The sequence below is a fragment of the Vicia villosa genome, unplaced genomic scaffold (genome assembly GCF_029867415.1).
Source record: "Vicia villosa cultivar HV-30 ecotype Madison, WI unplaced genomic scaffold, Vvil1.0 ctg.000077F_1_1, whole genome shotgun sequence".
Classification (NCBI taxonomy): domain Eukaryota; kingdom Viridiplantae; phylum Streptophyta; class Magnoliopsida; order Fabales; family Fabaceae; genus Vicia; species Vicia villosa.
The window spans coordinates 273,170-291,564 of NW_026705001.1; positions in this window are offsets into that span (position 1 = coordinate 273,170).

An 18,395-nucleotide genomic window follows, 5' to 3' on the forward strand; every position below is an offset into this window, starting at 1 on the left:
GAAATCACTTGGAGCACTAGCAATCATGCGTTCATAGTAAAACGGACTGAGAGTATTCAAGAAGATCTTTGTCATCTCTTTCTCTTTTAACGGTGGATTAATCTGAGCAGCGGTTTCTCTCCATCGTTGGGCATATTCTTTGAAAGCTTCATGATCTTTCTGAGCCATGGATCGAAGCTGATCTCTGTCCGGAGCCATATCCGAGTTATACTTGTATTGTCGGACAAAGGCCTCACCTAGGTCATTGAATGTTCGAATATTAGTGCTATCCAAGCCTGTGTACCACTTCAGTGCGGCACCAGTCAAACTGTCTTGAAAGTAATGGATAAGCAACTGATGATTATCTGCATAAGTAGACATCTTTCTGGCATACATCACAAGATGACTTTGTGGACAAGAACTTCCTTTGTATTTCTCAAAGTCTGGGACCTTGAACTTAGCTGGTATCTGTACACTGGGAACCAAACATAGCTCTTGGGCATTCTTTCCAAACAAGTCTTTTCCCCGAATAGCTTTGACTTCCAACTGAATCTTGTTGAATTGTTCTTGGAGATCTCCCACAAGATTACGCTGATTTGTGCTATCACCCTGATCATGATAAATCTCATTATCTCCGTAAGGAACAGTGTGAACCATAGGAGTCGGAACCGTCATAGTGGGTTGAGAAAGTGCCATAGTGACTTGAGAAAAAGTTACCCCCTGATTTGGAGTAAACTGTGAACTTTGTGCAGCAGGCGCTTCAGTCGTGGATGTTTGAACCCCAGAGAAATTATGGCGAAATCCTGTACCAAAACTGAAAGGCGTGCCCCAACCTTCTGGCATGGAGAAAGATGGAATACCGAACGCAACTGTAGAAACTGGAGTAGTGACTTCAGATGTTACCGTCGCTTGGCTGTTGGGTGGCGGCGGTTGATTTTGTGCGGCCATCAAGGAGTCAACCAGAGTAGTGAGGCTTTCCAACTTTTCCTGAAGAGTGGTTACCGTGCCACGGAGCTCAATATTCTCTTGTTCAGAGTGTTCCATTACTCTTCTTCTATTCGAACGAGTATCATATCTGTGATCTGATTGCGAGCGCGGTCGAAAAACTTTGAGACGCGACAGCTTGACGATCTATTGGAGAAAGATCCAAAAGATGAGACTCTATACAACAGACTCGATATGCAGAACGATGCATGTAAAAAGAAGTTTTATGATTTTTCCAAATATTTTAAAGATTATTTCTTTGCAAACATTTGAACACAAACAAATCTTTTATTCATCATCATTTTTTTTATTACAATAATGGGAAATGTTACAACATTGGAGCGTAGCTCCTTACAAAAGCAAATGATAAATAAAAAAAGCTAAATAAATCCTAAGCATCTTCATCAGACGAAGAACCAAATGCATTGTGCAGCTTGAGCTTCATGATTTCTTTCCCATAGTGAGCTTTCAATTCGGCCTTTTCAGTCCTCAGCTTGTCAACAATATTCTTCCAATCATCAGGAGTCGGAGCGTTGCTAGTTGAGCCTTCAAGATTCTTCTTGCTTTCTTTGATGTATCTTCTGATTGCGGCATCTTTCTGACGAATCTTCTCATCTTTACTCATGAGCCATCCATCTTGGTAATAGAGAGTTTCTTCGTGATCTTTCACTCTTTTCTTCAACTTTCTATTTTCCACCTCAGTGCTACGAAACTTTTCTTCCCAAGCGTCTTTTTCTACCCTCATCTTGGTCAAAGTGTCTTGGTATTCCTCCATAGCGGGAATGTTGGGTCGTTGAGATACTGCAGGAAACATAGGTTTTTCATAAGCATAAGGCATTTGGAACTCTTTTGCTCTTTTCTTTACCCAGCAAGTGTAGGTGTCCATGGCAATGCAATTTCTTTCCTCGCCTTTTTCTTTCCATCGGACGTCGTACCAAGCTCTTACCATTCTCGCTTTCAAACTTTTAGGATTATCCCCTTCTCGGTAGAAGTAGCCTTCCACTGTAGGACCAATGGGTTTAGCTGAATTTGCATACCCGAGTTGTCGTCGGGCTAGGACCGGATTGTAGTTAATTCCTCCTTGCGTACCAATGAGGGGTACGTTGGCGAACTCCCCACAACTATCAATGGTTTCTGTACCACAGCGAGCCAAGGTGTACCAACAGATATCATTATTAGTAAGAGACATAAGTCTTCGAGGCCAACGCAAACCTTCTCGGTTTTCTGTGAAAATAGGAGACTGAGGTAAGTGTGAAACAATCCATTTGAACAACAGAGGTGCACAACAAACAATGATTCCACCGCCTTGGCGATTCCTATGATGGACAGAGAAATACATGTCACCAAGCAAAGTCGGAACAGGATTTCCAATAAGAAAAATCTTTATGGCATTGATATCAACAAAGTTGTCGATATTGGGAAACAGAACTAACCCATAGATGAGCAAGGCTAGTGTAGCTTCAAAAGCTATCATGCTACCAGTTTCGATGAAATCAAAGGCTTTCTTTACCAGGAAGTGTGAAGTTAAACCCGGGAGGTTTCCTTTGGTAGTCCAATTACTTTCTACTTCAGACTTTTTCATGTGAATACTTGCTGCAATGACGTGTGACTTAGGAATGGCTTCCGAACCATTGAAGGGTATCTTGTCAGACACAGGAATACCTAAAAGATTGGCATATTCTTCCAAGGTCGGTACCAACTGGTAGTCTGGAAAGGTAAAACAACGGTAGACGGGATCATAGAACTGAACCAGAGTCTTGAGAAGTCCTTCATCAACATGAGTGTTCAAAATAGGCAAAAGCTTTCCATAACTTTTCCTAAAACTACAAGGATCTTGTACAGAAGATGCTAACTCTATCAGTCTTTCCACATCAGGCGCTTTGAAACCGTACTTTTTGGTATACCTTTTTTCCATAACTTAATCCTATAATGTTTGCAAAGAAAATTCTCTAAATTTTTTGGAAAAATCATGTTTTTATTTTTTTTTTTGAAAAAGATGGGTTTTTTAATGAATGTATGAATGCATGGATGCATGGATGCCACATATTCAAACATGGTGAAGCAAACATGGTAGCACAAACATGGTAACACTAACATGGTACTACAAACATGGTATACAAACATGGTAACACATAAGTTCACAGGTCCAAAGTCACGAGCATGAGGTCAGAGAACCAAAAATGGGATAGTTCTAGTTAATCACCTGCACAACATGTTCTACTGATACGTCAGAGTCTACATTTTTCTTTCGGATATTACCGGCCTTCCACAATTAAACTCATGAGCCAGTAATATTCTCAAGAAAAACTCGTCTGAGTGTGGTTCTCCGCATGACAACTAATCCAAGTCTTCACCTGAATAGTTTCTGCACCACAACCTAATAAGGCCAGGATGGGTTGGTGTTCTACGGTCTCTCAGCTTCTACAGTTCAATGAAAGTAATAATGTCTTCGCTACGAAACATGCTAAACATATATTACCAACAAGGAACCTCCACTGAGCGGAAGGATTCTCAAGTGCGCCTGCACATGACTATACCCTCCACCTAATTTCTTATGTGTACTTAATCCGGGTTAGGATTTGTCCATAATGTATCACTTGTAACAGAACCACGCAAGTAACAGAACCAAAGAATCACACATATAACAAAAAATGAAATGAAAAATAAAGCAAATAGAATTAACCCTTCCTTTGGAAACAATAAAAAGATGGTCCCCAGTGAAGTCGCCATTTTTTCTGTCGCGGGGAAAAATCGTTGTCTTTTTCGGGATGAGACACCTGATGCCTTCTTTGGGCTCGAGTGCTCAAAAAATGATTTTTCTTTTGTACCGACCAAACTTTTTATTATTTCCAAAGGAGGAAAAGGAAAAAAGCTGCAATAACCTAAAAAAGTGGGGGAGAGATCTTTGGGTAAGAGGGTTGGTTATACGAAGGGAAGGTATTAGCACCCAACGTATCTATAGTACTCTATAGGTTTCTTTGCTTTGTTTTTCATTCCATGTTATGGTGGAGGTTCTTGTGAGAAAGAGGTGGGACCTAAGGTGTTTGTTTGATTATGCTCGCAAAGATCATCGCGATCCTCTGCATACATATCCCTTAGAGGGAATCAGAGCATCTGTAGCTCGGGGTCTACGGGTGCTAAGGTTTGAGTGGTTTGAGAGAGAGGTTTTGCTCGCCAAGGAATAAGACCTTGTGCCTACGTATTCTCAAAGGGATGTTGAGAAAGTCAGAGCAATCGTAGTTCCCACTTATGCTAGTGGAAGCAAAGGATAAGAGACAAATGTCATCTCAATGTTCGATGTATCTAATCTATATCATCACATACATCTGTTTGATTTTTGTTTGAAAGTCTTTTCATTATAAGCCCGGGGCCATGCCACTTAGGGTGCTTAGAATGATAAAGATGTTTTTTTTGTTTAACCAGCCTTGTGGCGAAAGTTTCAATGAAGTCAGCCTTGTGACAAAAAGTTTTGATTAGTCAGCCAGCCTCGTGGCAAAAGTTTCAATGAAGTCAGCCTTGTGACAAAAACTTTGATTAATCAGCCAGTATGGTGGCAAAACTGTTTGATTGATTAGCCAGCCTTGTGGCAAAAAAGTTTGATTGATTGATTGTTTGTGATGATATAGAAGAGATACTCCTATCATAGAGATGATAAATGTCTAATCTCCTAGGGTACTTGATTTGGATATTGGGGATGCTTATAAGAAGCCCGTGGGTCCTTGTACGAAGCCCAAGAGGAGGCTATCCGAGGGTCCTTGCATTGTAAGCCCAAGAGGAGGCTATGGGAGGGACTATCGAGGGTCCTTGCATTGTAAGCCCAAGAGGAGGCTATGGGAGGGTCACTCGTTTGTACAAAGCCCAAGGGGAGGCATGGTATAGTTGGTCTGAGCTCTTAGAGCGATTTCACCGAGAAACCATACTCTATGTCCTAACCTAAACTAGTGGAGATTCTTTGCACGAAGCCCAATAGGAGGCTATGGGGAACCTAGTGTTGTACTAAGTTGAACAAGCACACATATCACACATATGAACAAACATGAACAAGTATTAACAAACATGAACAGGTATGAACAATTATATATATATGACAAAGTGTGTGTATATAATGGAGTTTATGAAGGAAATATACCTGTAAGCATGATCCATTTGCATACACGGGGGCTCGGGACTTACACTCGGGGAGAGGTCCGCTTGAATTTATTCAAAGCTATGTAAACAGGTTTTTACAAGAGGGCTTGGGACTTATACCTACGTGGAGGCCCATGGTATATTTTTGGGAAGATTTAAAGAAACCTTCATTTTTGGTTTGTTATTCAAAGTTAAAAATCAAATTGATTGAGATATGTACAAAACGGTGTGTGTACAATGAAATACCTAATTTCATGTACAGGAATGGGTATGTACAAAAGGGCTTGGGACTTATACCTACGTGGAGGCCCGTGTTTTATTTACAAAACATGGTTGATTGTTTATTTACAGACGCGTCGTTTGAAAAACTGTTTGAAAGTTTGTTTGAAAAGTTTATTCTGTTTGAAGAAAAACTGTACAAAAAAGAAAAGAAATGGGACTTACACTCTCTAGTATTCGAGAGGCCCCTGTTTTATTTACAAAACAGGGTGGATGGTTCTGAAAAAAAAGATGTGAGATTTATTGTTTTGAAAAACAGTTTGAAAAGTATTGTTTTGAAAAAGTTTTCTGTACAAAGAAAAACTGAAAAAAAAGAAGAAGAGTGGGTCTTATACTCTCTAATATTCGAGAGGCCCTGCTTCATTTTGAAAATCATTTGATCAATTAAAAAAGATTTAATCAATAGTTCCAAAAAGAAATGGTTTATCGTTTTTGAAAAGAATTGTGATCGCTCGTTTAAAACGATTTGAATTTGAAAGAAATCAACTTAATTAAGTTTAAAACAAGTTTTAATGCTTAATTAAGACCTAAGTGATTAGGGTTTGATCACAAAAATATTTACAAGTGATTAGGTTTGAAAAAATCAAATAAAACAATATTTAAAGTATTTAAAAACACTTAAAATGTATCATTTTAAACCTAATTAAAAACACATTAAATAAATATTTTTTTGTGATTTTTTTTGATATTGTCAAAATGTGTATATTAAATAAGAGGTGTGTAAAAAATGAAGTGAAAATGAGTTAATTTGATTGGTTGAATTAATGGTTGAAGTTGTGTAAAAAATCTAAGAAAATAGGTGATAAAAAGAAGGGTTTGGTCCCATAGGGACTTGAACTCGTGACCTTGAGGTCACTACTCAAAACAAAAGCCAACTGAGCCACGCTTGTGGCTTGTTAGTAATACGCGCTGGGTACAATATATTTTCAAACTGAATTTTAAAACTCATGAACCAAAAAACGCGCCAAGAACACAATCCCATTTTGAATTTGAATTTTCTGAAAACTGAACCAAATTGATCAAGTGAAGGGTCTAACTCACTCGTTTTTTCATAAGGATCATGATGGTGCCCTCATAATTCATTTATTTTTGCTCTAAGGTGATCAATTTTCTGATGAACACGAAGAACCCTAATTCTGAGATTGATCATGAAATCGTGTATGATTGATGAATTGTGAAATTGATTGAGGGTTAATGATCAGTGATAGTGCAGAAACAAGATAGCAACTCAATTTTTCATTTATGATGCATGTATGTATGAGTTTGAAGTTCATAGCACTTACCTTCAAAAACGGCCAAGCTGGGATTCGAATTCTGCAATAGAGGTGTTACAGAAGTTGTTTCTTGATCTGGATAGCTTCAATGGACCATATGGAAGGTGTCTGGATGTCTGGAACAAGCTGGATTCATCTGAGCATGGCCGTGGCACCTGAACTGCAGTTGCTTCAAGTATGAATCGAATTTGAAGATGGAGGTGTTTCAGATCATGGATGATGGTTGGGACAGCTCATATATGGTATATGGAATGTGTTTGGATGGTTAGATTGGACAGAAATGAGCTAGAATGAAAATTGGCATGATAAGGCTCATTATGTGTTCATATGGAGGTGAGGTAGTGATTTTGAATTCTGAGTGTTTTTGGGGTGTGTGGATGGATCAAACACTTCACATTTGATGTTTATGGGATGTTAGAACCCTCACTTTGCTTAGAAATTGCAAGAGATGGAAATTGCAATTCTCCCTCTTTGAAACTCATGAAACTTGTAACTTAAGAAAGAAGAGAGAAAACCTATGATTATGAGGTTTTGGTGTGAATTTGAATGAAGTTTGGACCTCTATTTATAGGCCAAGGATTCTGAACTCCAAGCTTTGCAAGTTGATCAAAGAATGGTGATTTGGCACTTAAGAGATAGAATGGAATCTTACCATTTAATGCATATGGTTAAAGTTACTAAACCATGGTTAAAATTGGCTATGCTTCTTATCTCTTTCCCATCTGTCTCAAATCAGAAAAATATCCCCAATTATTGCCTCTATGCATCATTACTTGGTCCATTTGGCAATTTGGTTCATAACTTTGTGAAAATGGCTTGAAATTTCAAGTGAAAAGTTCACTAATGGCAAAATTCAAAACCATAGCTACACTTCAAATTTTTTCATGCTCTTGGACATTTTGGAAAGCTCATATGACACACTTCAAAACCCTAGTTGAAAGTTTCTTCAAGATCTTTAAGGAAGTGGGTGAAAAAGGTCCATGAACTTTGAAGAAAATGAGATTTCAAGTGAAGTTTTCAAAAAGTACCAACTTTGAAGCACCATATCTCTTAAATGGTTGATCTTATGGAAAAAATTTATATGTGTTAAAGTTGTTTATTGGATCAAAATCTACAACTTTCATGTTGGAAGTTTTTTTCAGTTTGTAGGTGAAATTTTGAGAAATTCCCTTCCAAAGTTTGGAAAAAACCATTGAAAAACACTTAGAAAATTTTCTAAGTATGAAAAGTCAAACTTTTGACTTTTGATTCTTGATTGATTTTCTTGATTTCCCTTGATCAAATGACTTCTCATATCATATATTGATGATTTAAAACTTCAAAAGTCATGGTTGACCAAAATTCCCCAAAAGTCAATGGTGATCTTGTACAGTTGACTTTTTCAGACGAATCGCGTTTCTGGAGATTTCAAATGAAACAGGCTATCCTCATCAAATGAATGGTATGAATGGATTATATTGAAGCATTTGAGGATATTGAGCCATGATTTGAGTTGTGACACCATGTCCTGATTAAAAAGTCAGTTGTTCAGTGAATTAGGTCAAAAACCCTAATTGTCGACCAGATGAAATTGATGCCTGTAGGTCTTGAATTGAGATGTAATTTCCATTGTATATTGCCATAGGGATTATTTGAAGATGATTGAAACCTTTGATTGACTCCCTGGGGATTTTTAGGGTTTCCCAAATGTGATCCCTGATTTCAGTCCCTGATAGTTCAAAAACCCTGATCTGAGGATTTGTCTGATCAATCTTTGTGTAGGAGATGTCTTGAGCCAATGGATTAGGTCAAAATGATGCACTTGGGGTCTTGAGGTCATGTCCCAAGTCATTAGGTCAAATCCTGAGCAAAAGTCAGGAGTATGCTATCTTCAGTCAAAACCCTAATTCAGTCGATTCAAAGTCTTTGAGCTTGTTGAAATGAATCTCTGAGGACCAAATGTTGATTGTTGATGAAGATAGTTCTTTTGAGATGAAGGGAGAACAAAACCCTAATTGATTGTTACTTGTATTGATGAGTGATTTCTTGATTAAATCCTGCTGAGTCACAAGTAACAAACACAAGCTATGCAATTTGTTAGAGATGCAAATGATGCATATGCTATGATATGAGGTGGTATCTTAGGTCAAAAATTGGGGTATGACACATATGAGTAGATCATCTCACAAAATGGATAGAGTTTGAGGTTGTTTCCAAGATCATAGCAAAAAAGGTTCTTCGCTTCTACTGACAACAAATCATGTGCAAGTTTGGCTTACTAGCAGCAATAATCTCTGACAATGGTACCCAGCTCGCCAGTTCCACCGTGGTGGATTTCTGTCGTAGCCTAGTTGTTCAGACGAAATTTATTTTTGTTGTCCATCGACAAGCAAACGAGCAAGTTGAATAAGCGAAAAAATAATATTTGTTGGGATTAAGAAAAAACTTAATGAGGCTAAAAGACTATAGGCTGAGCAACTTCACGAAGTGCTATGGTTGTATCGCACCACCCCATGTTCAACCAACAAGGACCTCCACTTACCATGGTTTACAATGTTGACTCCATGATATCCCGTCAAAATCGACACACTTACTTAGAGACGTTCTCAATTTAATGAAGAGGAAAATGAGGTAGGAATCATATGTGCATCCTACCTAATAGAAGAAACCTGAAATGTCGCCCACATCAGGGAATTCACCTCCAAACAAAGGGTGGCTAGAAGATACAACTCAAAGGTAGTTTCGAGAGAGATGCAAGAGGGCGACCTTGTGCTCATGCAAGTGGTCGTTCTAGCTAACAGGGAAAACTATAGCCTAATTGGGAGGTTCTATATCATATACATCATAAAGTGCCCCAATGGATCCTACAAGCTCGAGGAGTTAACTTGATGACTCATCCCAAAGACATAGAACTCAATTAACATGAGATATTACCATAGTCATCCATATTTTAGTTACCTATCTTGAATAAGGCAAAAGGAAATTAACCTACCAATGCATGAATTCTCTTAGCACGACTTATTACTTCATTCACATAAAGTAAACTAATTTCCAAGTTCATATAAATGTTGGACTTTCACTATAAGATCGTTGTCGCCCTCATAGGCAATATAATTGTTGGACTTCCACTAGGAGATTCTCGCCACCCTTAAAAGAAATATAAATATTGGACTTCCACTAGAATATCCTTGTTTCCCTCAGAGGTAATATAAACGATGAACTACTAGTAGAAGATTTTTGTCGCCCTCTGGGAAAATATAAATGTTCGACTTCCCTATGACGGTTCTTAAGGTCCAAAGAGTAACACAAACAACTTAAGAACTCTCTTAGGGGACTTAACATAAAGTCTTACATGGGGGACCCAACATAAAGACTCGCTTGAGAAACTCAACATAAAGTTATTGAGCGAGAATAAGGGAATAAAACGATCTAGAAGGGGGTTGAATAGACCAATCCCCTTAAACCATTTCAAAACTTTTCCTTACGTAAAATTAGAGTTCAATAACCGGGATAAAAGAAGTTGTTTTGAAAGCAATTCAACATTGATCATAATACAATTTTATGCATAATGCATAATCCAAAATTAAAGTATTTACAATCATAATCAAGGAATCAAATAATTGTTGAACTAGATACATCACAAACCTAAACTTATATGATAAAACACTATTAGAAAGATCAAAATCTAGATGACATTCTAAAGATAAAACACTATAAACAAATTTAAAGGATATAAGTAAAGGAAAATTGCACGCCAAATGTATATTGGTTTGATTCATTTGACCTCACTAGAGCTTAGTCCACTCTTAAATGGTTTCATCATTGAAAATTGTAATATCTTCCACTATTTTAAAGTTAATATATAAGTATTTTGGTATAACAGATTATCAACAATCTGAACACTACAATCCCAATGCTTTAGCCAACAAAGATGTAAACTGATTTTCCCTTGTGTTAAAGCAGATTACTGAAACTGCACACATTCAAGATCTTCAATAATTTTGATCCAATGATCTTACTAGAGACAATAATCCTGCTCCAAGCTTCTATTATGCAATAACATTTACTTGGCTCTACATGTTCCTTGTCTAAGCGATTGTTATATACAAAAAGTATTGGAAAACTCCCAACTTTATTCTGCGACAATCTTTACTCAATTCCACTGAAGTCTTCAATGGAGTATAGAGAATTTTTTCTCATGTATGATGATAACCGCCATATACCATAGACAAAAAATGACTAATTTTCCTCATACACACAACAAAAATTCACAAAAAAATATTAGCTTCCCTAATGTACCTTGGATCTATCTCTTACATTCAATCTTTAGAGTTGAGCACCACAAAAATGGTTTCTTGGTACAAGGTTGAAGATGATGAGGGGTGTCTAAAAAATATCATGCAACAAAGCTAAAATCTGATTATATCAATATTCTTGGAAGCTTATCATAAGGTTGAATCAAGGAGGAAATATGTTTGTGAATGGAGAATCTCATAGTTTTTCTCATGTTTTTTGTGAATATGGGTATGGATGTCACTAGATCTCATCTCGGAAGAATCTCATTGGGAGACTTCTTTTTATTAATGAATATCCTTGGGTAAATTGACATGATTAACCAACCCATCAATTCTCTAACCATAATGTGTCATGAATGACCAACCCTAGAAAGAGACACTAAAAGGGTTTAAATAGGTGCTAGAGGTTAGGCACATAAAGGTGAAGATAATACAAAATAATTCGATTCAACTCATGAGATTATGATTTTAATCAAAGAAAAAATAACTTGAATCAATGTAGTAAAATGAAGAATTTGATATTTTGATTTGAATCAAGACTCATGTGTATGATTCGAGTCAAACTAAGGCACGATTCAAATCATAGTTATATTTTAAAAGATTCTGAGTTTGCATTACTCAGATCAAAAGTTTTATGATTCGAGTCAAGGAGTGATGTGATTCTAATCACACACATCCATGATTTAAATTAGGTAGACAAAACCAAAATCCTAATTTCTAATTGATACATGATTCGAATTACCAGAAGGTGTGATTCAAATCAAGCTTCATAAAAACTTGGATTTAAACATTCTAACTTGTGATTCCAACTACAATGAACATTTTTTTAATACCAAATTTCCTAGGCTAAAAACATATTCCCATGGGTCTAAAACTAGTTTATTGAATGTAAGAGTAGCTAAAAGGTACAATTTTAATCAAATAAGAGAAATAATATAATTACACACAAATTAAAACAAATTACAAATAAAGATAAACTAATTTCACATAGATTAAATTTAAACCGAAAATCAAAATAAAAGACAATGATTATAATTTGAGCATTCCCCTTTTTGATGTCTGAAAAATTTGAGATATCATTGATTTGATTTGAGCAGACTATTTTTATTGAGAAATTTTATTCCAAAATTATTAATCATTGTATGACAAATGATATAAAACTCTTCGAGACCTTTGAACATCTTTTGAGCTCTCAAGCCCCTATGCATTAAACACTTAACACGTGTAAATACGATGATAATATCTCTCAAACTTCTCACCGTTTTGACAAATATCAAAAAGAGAAAGGAAAAATCAGATAATACACACACATTTGAACTCTCAATATCATGGAAAAATATTCGAAATTCCATACAAAGTCAAACTACTTTAAAACCAGAAAATCACATATAAGCACGATCACACAAATAATGCAATTTCATATAATGTGAAAGATATGAAGAGATTTCAAGGTTCCAATCCTATTCCTCGGAAATGGAAGGCAAACTATATAACCCACCTCATTTGTTAAGTGAACTCGAAGATCAAAAAGAAAATCGTAATTTAGTTTAAAGTTTGTAAAGTGATAAAAATTAATAAGTACAAATATTAGAGAAACAACATAATAATTATTACTCAATTAGAAATTTTAGTAAAATGTTGACTCCAAATCAATCACTCACTCATAACAATGAGAATTTAGCCGCTCAAGTCACAAATAACAGATAAAGAGAACACAAGAGAAATTACACATAAAGAATCTCTAGGAGAAGCTTCAACTTCAAAACTCTTAGTGAAACAACATATTTCCCCAACCGTCAATATGCTCTGTAATTGTTTATGCAGCAGATTTTTTGTGTGCAAAACTCACAATTGTGATCCTTGTTTTGATTCTTCTTAATACTCGTCTCCAAATATCTCAATATCTAAACAAAATAGACATGTGGCACATATTGAGGGTTTGGTGAAAAGATTCACACTTTCACGAGAATCAAAATAAACTTGTGTTCTTTAGGAAACACCTTACTCTTTCACAGGGAATCATGCATTTTTTAAGGAAACACCCTTTATTCCTTTATGGCCGCCTATCAATTGAACCAGTGGCGAGTAAGGTAGTTTCTTGGTCAAAATGTGCTGTTTTAGGTAAAAGTTTCCCGAGCAATCTTTGTTTCATTCCTTAGTTCTCTAGTTTTGACTTGGCGTCCTGATTTATTGAAACTCGTTATCTTTGTCATTCAACATATCCTACTAAAGTGGTAAAGCAATAAACAAACTTTCTCGGTTATCTGGCTAGAAGAAATTAAGTTAGTCATATTATTAACTCTATTTCTAAACAAATTCAACAAAAATCACTTAAAAGAAAACATTATCTCTATAAAAACAATACCAAATACTCGTTATGAATGGAGTCTTCAATACTTTACATGGGTAGATAATATTCATGAGTTCTCTTGGAGAGTTGTATGTATTAATCACTTGTACACCCAGATGGACAATGTAAGGAAGTTCAATACCGAACAATTGGATAGCAAACTCTTGTTTCCTTCATGTAATATTTGTGTAACTTAATATGTTTATATAATTACTAATATTTTTCATGTAACTTACTTTTAATTTTGGATATTGCACCATTTTCCAGCTATCTCTAAGTGGGAACTTTGCACTGGATACTACAAAGAGTTGTCCAAGTTTATTTTCTTTCTCCAAATAGGGTGTGTTCCACTAGTGATACATATAGGCACACTCAAGGCCATATTATGGTGAATGTCGTTTATTTCTCTCCATACACTATTCACCTCCTGACACATCCATTAAAAGATACTTGCTGATAGTCAGTATTATTAGCCTCTAGGAGAAGAGTCATGTACCTTATACTTGCCAAAAATTACATGTGTGTGGTATCCTTACACGTCTAGGAGATACTCAGAGGCCTTAGTAAATGAGGGTGGTTAGGTCTTACCTGTGGTATCGAGAGGCCATGTTTGATGATGCTTATGGTGGTAATATAGATCATCTCATGTGAGGTGATAGGCTATGTATTACGAGTGTATAAGTGTTATGCTAGTTAAGTTATGATATACCTTTCTCCTGTTAGAAGAGAAGTATTTATAGAGGCACTTAGGCCTAGGGTTTCCTTGGAAATGATAATCGCCCACTCACTCAATGGTGGACCGTTGAATCCATACTTCCTAGAAGGATGTGGATTAAATATTGACCCTGACTTTTCTCTAACAAAGAAACGTCTTTTCCCATATTTCCCATCACTTGGGCGAGTGAGGGGTATTTAGGGCGAGGCGATTCGGATTCGAGGGAGACATATGGTCATCGTCCCTCCTATGGGATACAACCTTCCACCTTTAATAGGCCATTTGCAAATATATCACTACATACCCCCATTTATCTGAGCGCGTGTTGAGGCAGTTTAAGTTTGTGAAAATTGTCCCAAGGGATTCCTCAGTTATTGTAGTTTTAACATAATTTAGAAACTTTTAAAATTTTGTTCACACACTTATAAAATGCATAGCAAAATTAGTATAAGACTTATTTATAGAAGAATGTACTACACTTTTCCAATATACCATTACAAAACTACATAATTATTTAGGTTTGACATTCTTTACACTCCCATATTGAGCCTAGATATTCTTTACTTTTGCAAGAAACTTATATCTAGATATAATTTTTTTAATTATGAAATACCGATACGGTAAAGCTCTGATGAAGTAGGAAATAATTTGCAACTAAATTCATTATTGTCGTATCATAATCACTGACAATGACTTACAAAATATTATCCATGTCCTTCAACAAATTACAACACATTTCTAGATCCTAAATAACATTATTCAAGTAATTGTAGTTTGTATTTGGTTGTCTTATACGTTGAATCCATTATGAATACAGTGGAAAAGGTGTTGAAATACTTAATGGATTATGAATGCGTCAAATATATTTTGAAATGATTTTTCATCACCAAACATTTTATACCTAGAAACATATTCACATTCATCCAACAATTTCAACAATTGCTACATTTTAACTCTTATACCACTTACGACACTATTGCTTATGTGTACAAAATTATAAACTTGCTTAATATTTGTTACACAATCAGACCTGTTTCTTTTCAAAGTCATGCAAATACTTTTAGGAATAAATGTGTATCTATATGCTTGCAAGTAGGGATAATACATATTCACCCCCTGCCATTAGGGTGAGTTTTGGTTTCCCCCTATTAGTTTTTTTTTTGTTAGATTCCCCCCTTATAAAACACAGATTCCATTTCCGCTACCCCCTATCCCTTGTTTGGATGACTGGGCGTGAAGAATCTTGGCTGACCGCTACCCCCTATCCCTTGTTTGGCTGATTGGACGTGATGAATCTTGGTTGACTGGGCATATGAATCTCTTGTTTGGCTGACTGGATTTGTTAACTATTATAATATAGATTATTAGTTCTAAAAAATGGTTCCCATATGTATATCATGCCAATACCCAACCACTAAACCAACTCATTTCATTTGGTTTAATCTTGCTCATTAAATAATATATTATATGTTAACATTTTTATTTTATTTTATTTTATATGTAATATATATATATATATATATATATATATATATATATTAACGTTTTGTTAACTTTATTTTATTTTATATGTTAACATTTTTATTAAAAATGATGTAGCCGTATGTTTTGAAAAAAATGCAATTTAACTTTTATATTGTGATGCATTTTTTCAACTTTTATATTATATTGTAGCTGTATTTATTTAATATTTTAACAACTTGTCTAATGTAAATAATACTTAAAGTTAATATTTATTTAATATTTTAACATTAAAGTTACATTATAAAAAACGTTAATATATTAATGTACTTTATATACTCTTAATATATAAAAAGTATTATAAAATATTATAAAATGTTAAAAAATTTATAAAAAATTAATATAATATATTAATTTGTAAAACATTATAATTTGTAGAATTTTAAACATATTTATAAATATTAGTATTTGTAAAATGTTAATATTTATAAAATGTTAAAACGTTAATAAAAAAATTACAAAATGTTATAAAATTTATAAAACATAATATTAACTATATACAGTATATTAAATAAAATTAATATTATAAAATGTATAAAATGTTAATATACAGTATATTAAATAAAATTAATATTATCAAATGTATAATATGTTAATGTACAGTATTTTAAATAAAATTAATATTATAAAATGTATAATATGTTAATGTACAGTATATTAAATAAAATGAATATTATAAAAAAATATTATAATAAATTAATGTACAGTTTATATTAAGTGTAAATTAATGTACAATTTAGTGTACTGTTTATAAAATATTGAGAAAAACGTTAATAATAAAATATTATAAATTATTGAGAAAAACGTTAATAATAAAATATTAGAAAATATTAGAAAATTAATGTACAATTTATATTAAATATCAATTAAAGCTCCTCATGATGCACCTGATCAAGAAGATATCTCAAACCTCATAAGTGCGACAATTCAAAGATCTAGTTGAATTGATAATCAAATTGTTGAATCAGGAAAAGGATCTTTAAGAGAGAAGGTGTAAAAATTCGCTTGGTCCTATGCTTAACGTCATAGAGTGATTAATTAAATTGTAAACGATCAAGACTAAGTCTTGAAGTAATGAGGTAATCAAACACATAAAAATACTTTCTAAAACATCTCTAATTTCATAAAACTTCTTGAAAACCTAACAAGGCATGTACGAAATTGATTAAAAAGTGGTCTCTAATCAATTAGAGAAGTTTACACCCTGCCCAATCAATTGAGGACTTGGTCCAATCAATTAAAGAAAGGTGAAACACCTCTTAATATATTAGAAATGATTATAATCGATTAATCAATATAATTGTTTAGGGTTTCCTTTTTTAGATTAGGGTTTCTATTTTTGATGGTGTTTTAATTGATTACTTATGACAATTCTAGCAAGTGTACTAGTCTCGTCAAAGTAATAAAAAAATTTTGTCTCCCCAAGAATTGCAAAATTTAACAAAGTAATAATAATGTGATTTACGTAAATAATAATGAGGGAGTTTTCAAAGTTGATTTGGTTCGCAAATAAAACTAGAAAATATTTGGAAAACAGTTCAATAAAGAAAGGCGATTAGATCTTCTTTCGACTCCCCAACTTATACTGTTTGATGAGCTGTGCATTAACTAAATTTATAATACGTTAAGGTCTTACGTCAAATTAACACGCCCACTACACCTAATTACCTGGTGTACAAGTCATTAATCTACATAATAATCCCTTAATTCCTTAGGACAATTCAAAGTTAAATTAGGCGTTCTAAGTTCGTTAACTCAAAAGCCACAACTTATAATTATCTATTTCTAGTTAACTACTAAGATGAATAATAGCCCTAGATCGGACCGGTAGACTTACGATCAATAATCCATACTCATCTAGTATCGATTCATGCACTCGTCAATACATAAAAAGCATTAAAATCAAGGACAATTAAATAATAATAATAATAATAATAATAATAATAATAATAATAACACAAAATAATTCAATTAACATCAAACAACCATATGATCCAACAAGTACAAGCAGGTTTGTCTACAAAGACATAATCTAAGGAATCTAGCTATTCAAAGTGCATGTAACAATTATCATGATTTTAGATGAAAAGATCATGAAATAGAATGAAGAGGAATGTCTTTAATGACTTCCAAAATCTTTGCTTTAGAACTCCAACCCGTCACTTTCTCTGTCAAATCCTAAACTCCTAAAAAGGCATCCAAAAGACTCATTTATAGCAATTTATGCCTGTCAGGTTTGTGCATTATTCCGTCCGTATTTCAACCATTGTGCCCGCAATGCTGCTTCATCGTGTCCATGATGAGAGTATCCCATGCACGTTACATCATGGGAAATACTTCTATTTTCTTTCACATTTTTGCTCGACTTTTGTTCATTATTTCTCTGATTCCGTCGAAATTACTCCTGAATTTTACGTAATGACAGAGTATCATCAATTACCATCTAGAATTAATCAATTAATTTGACCCATGAATCATTTCATTTTTAAATCATTTTTTATATAAAGAATGTTTCTCCTCATTTCGTTTAACACTGAATTTCTGAATAGAAATATCTCTATTTTTATTCTACTATTTTTTCTTTCTGAAATTGTTTTTCCACGAGAACTGTCATAGTGCTAAAAGACAAAAAAACACCTTGTGAGAGTTATGTTGTAATTGGTGTTGTACTTAATTTGCTTTATTCAAGAGTGTGATTCTCTTGTAAATTATCATTTTAAATATTTAGCATGTTGCAAGCTAAACATGATAAAATTTTGTTTGTAGGTTCTTGAACTTGACTCGTGTAAAAGCTTTGGTTGTAGGTTCTTGATCTTGACATGTGCAAAAGCTTTGTTTGAAGGTTCTGGAGATAAATCAGTGTAAAAGTTTTATTCATTGGTTCTTGAACT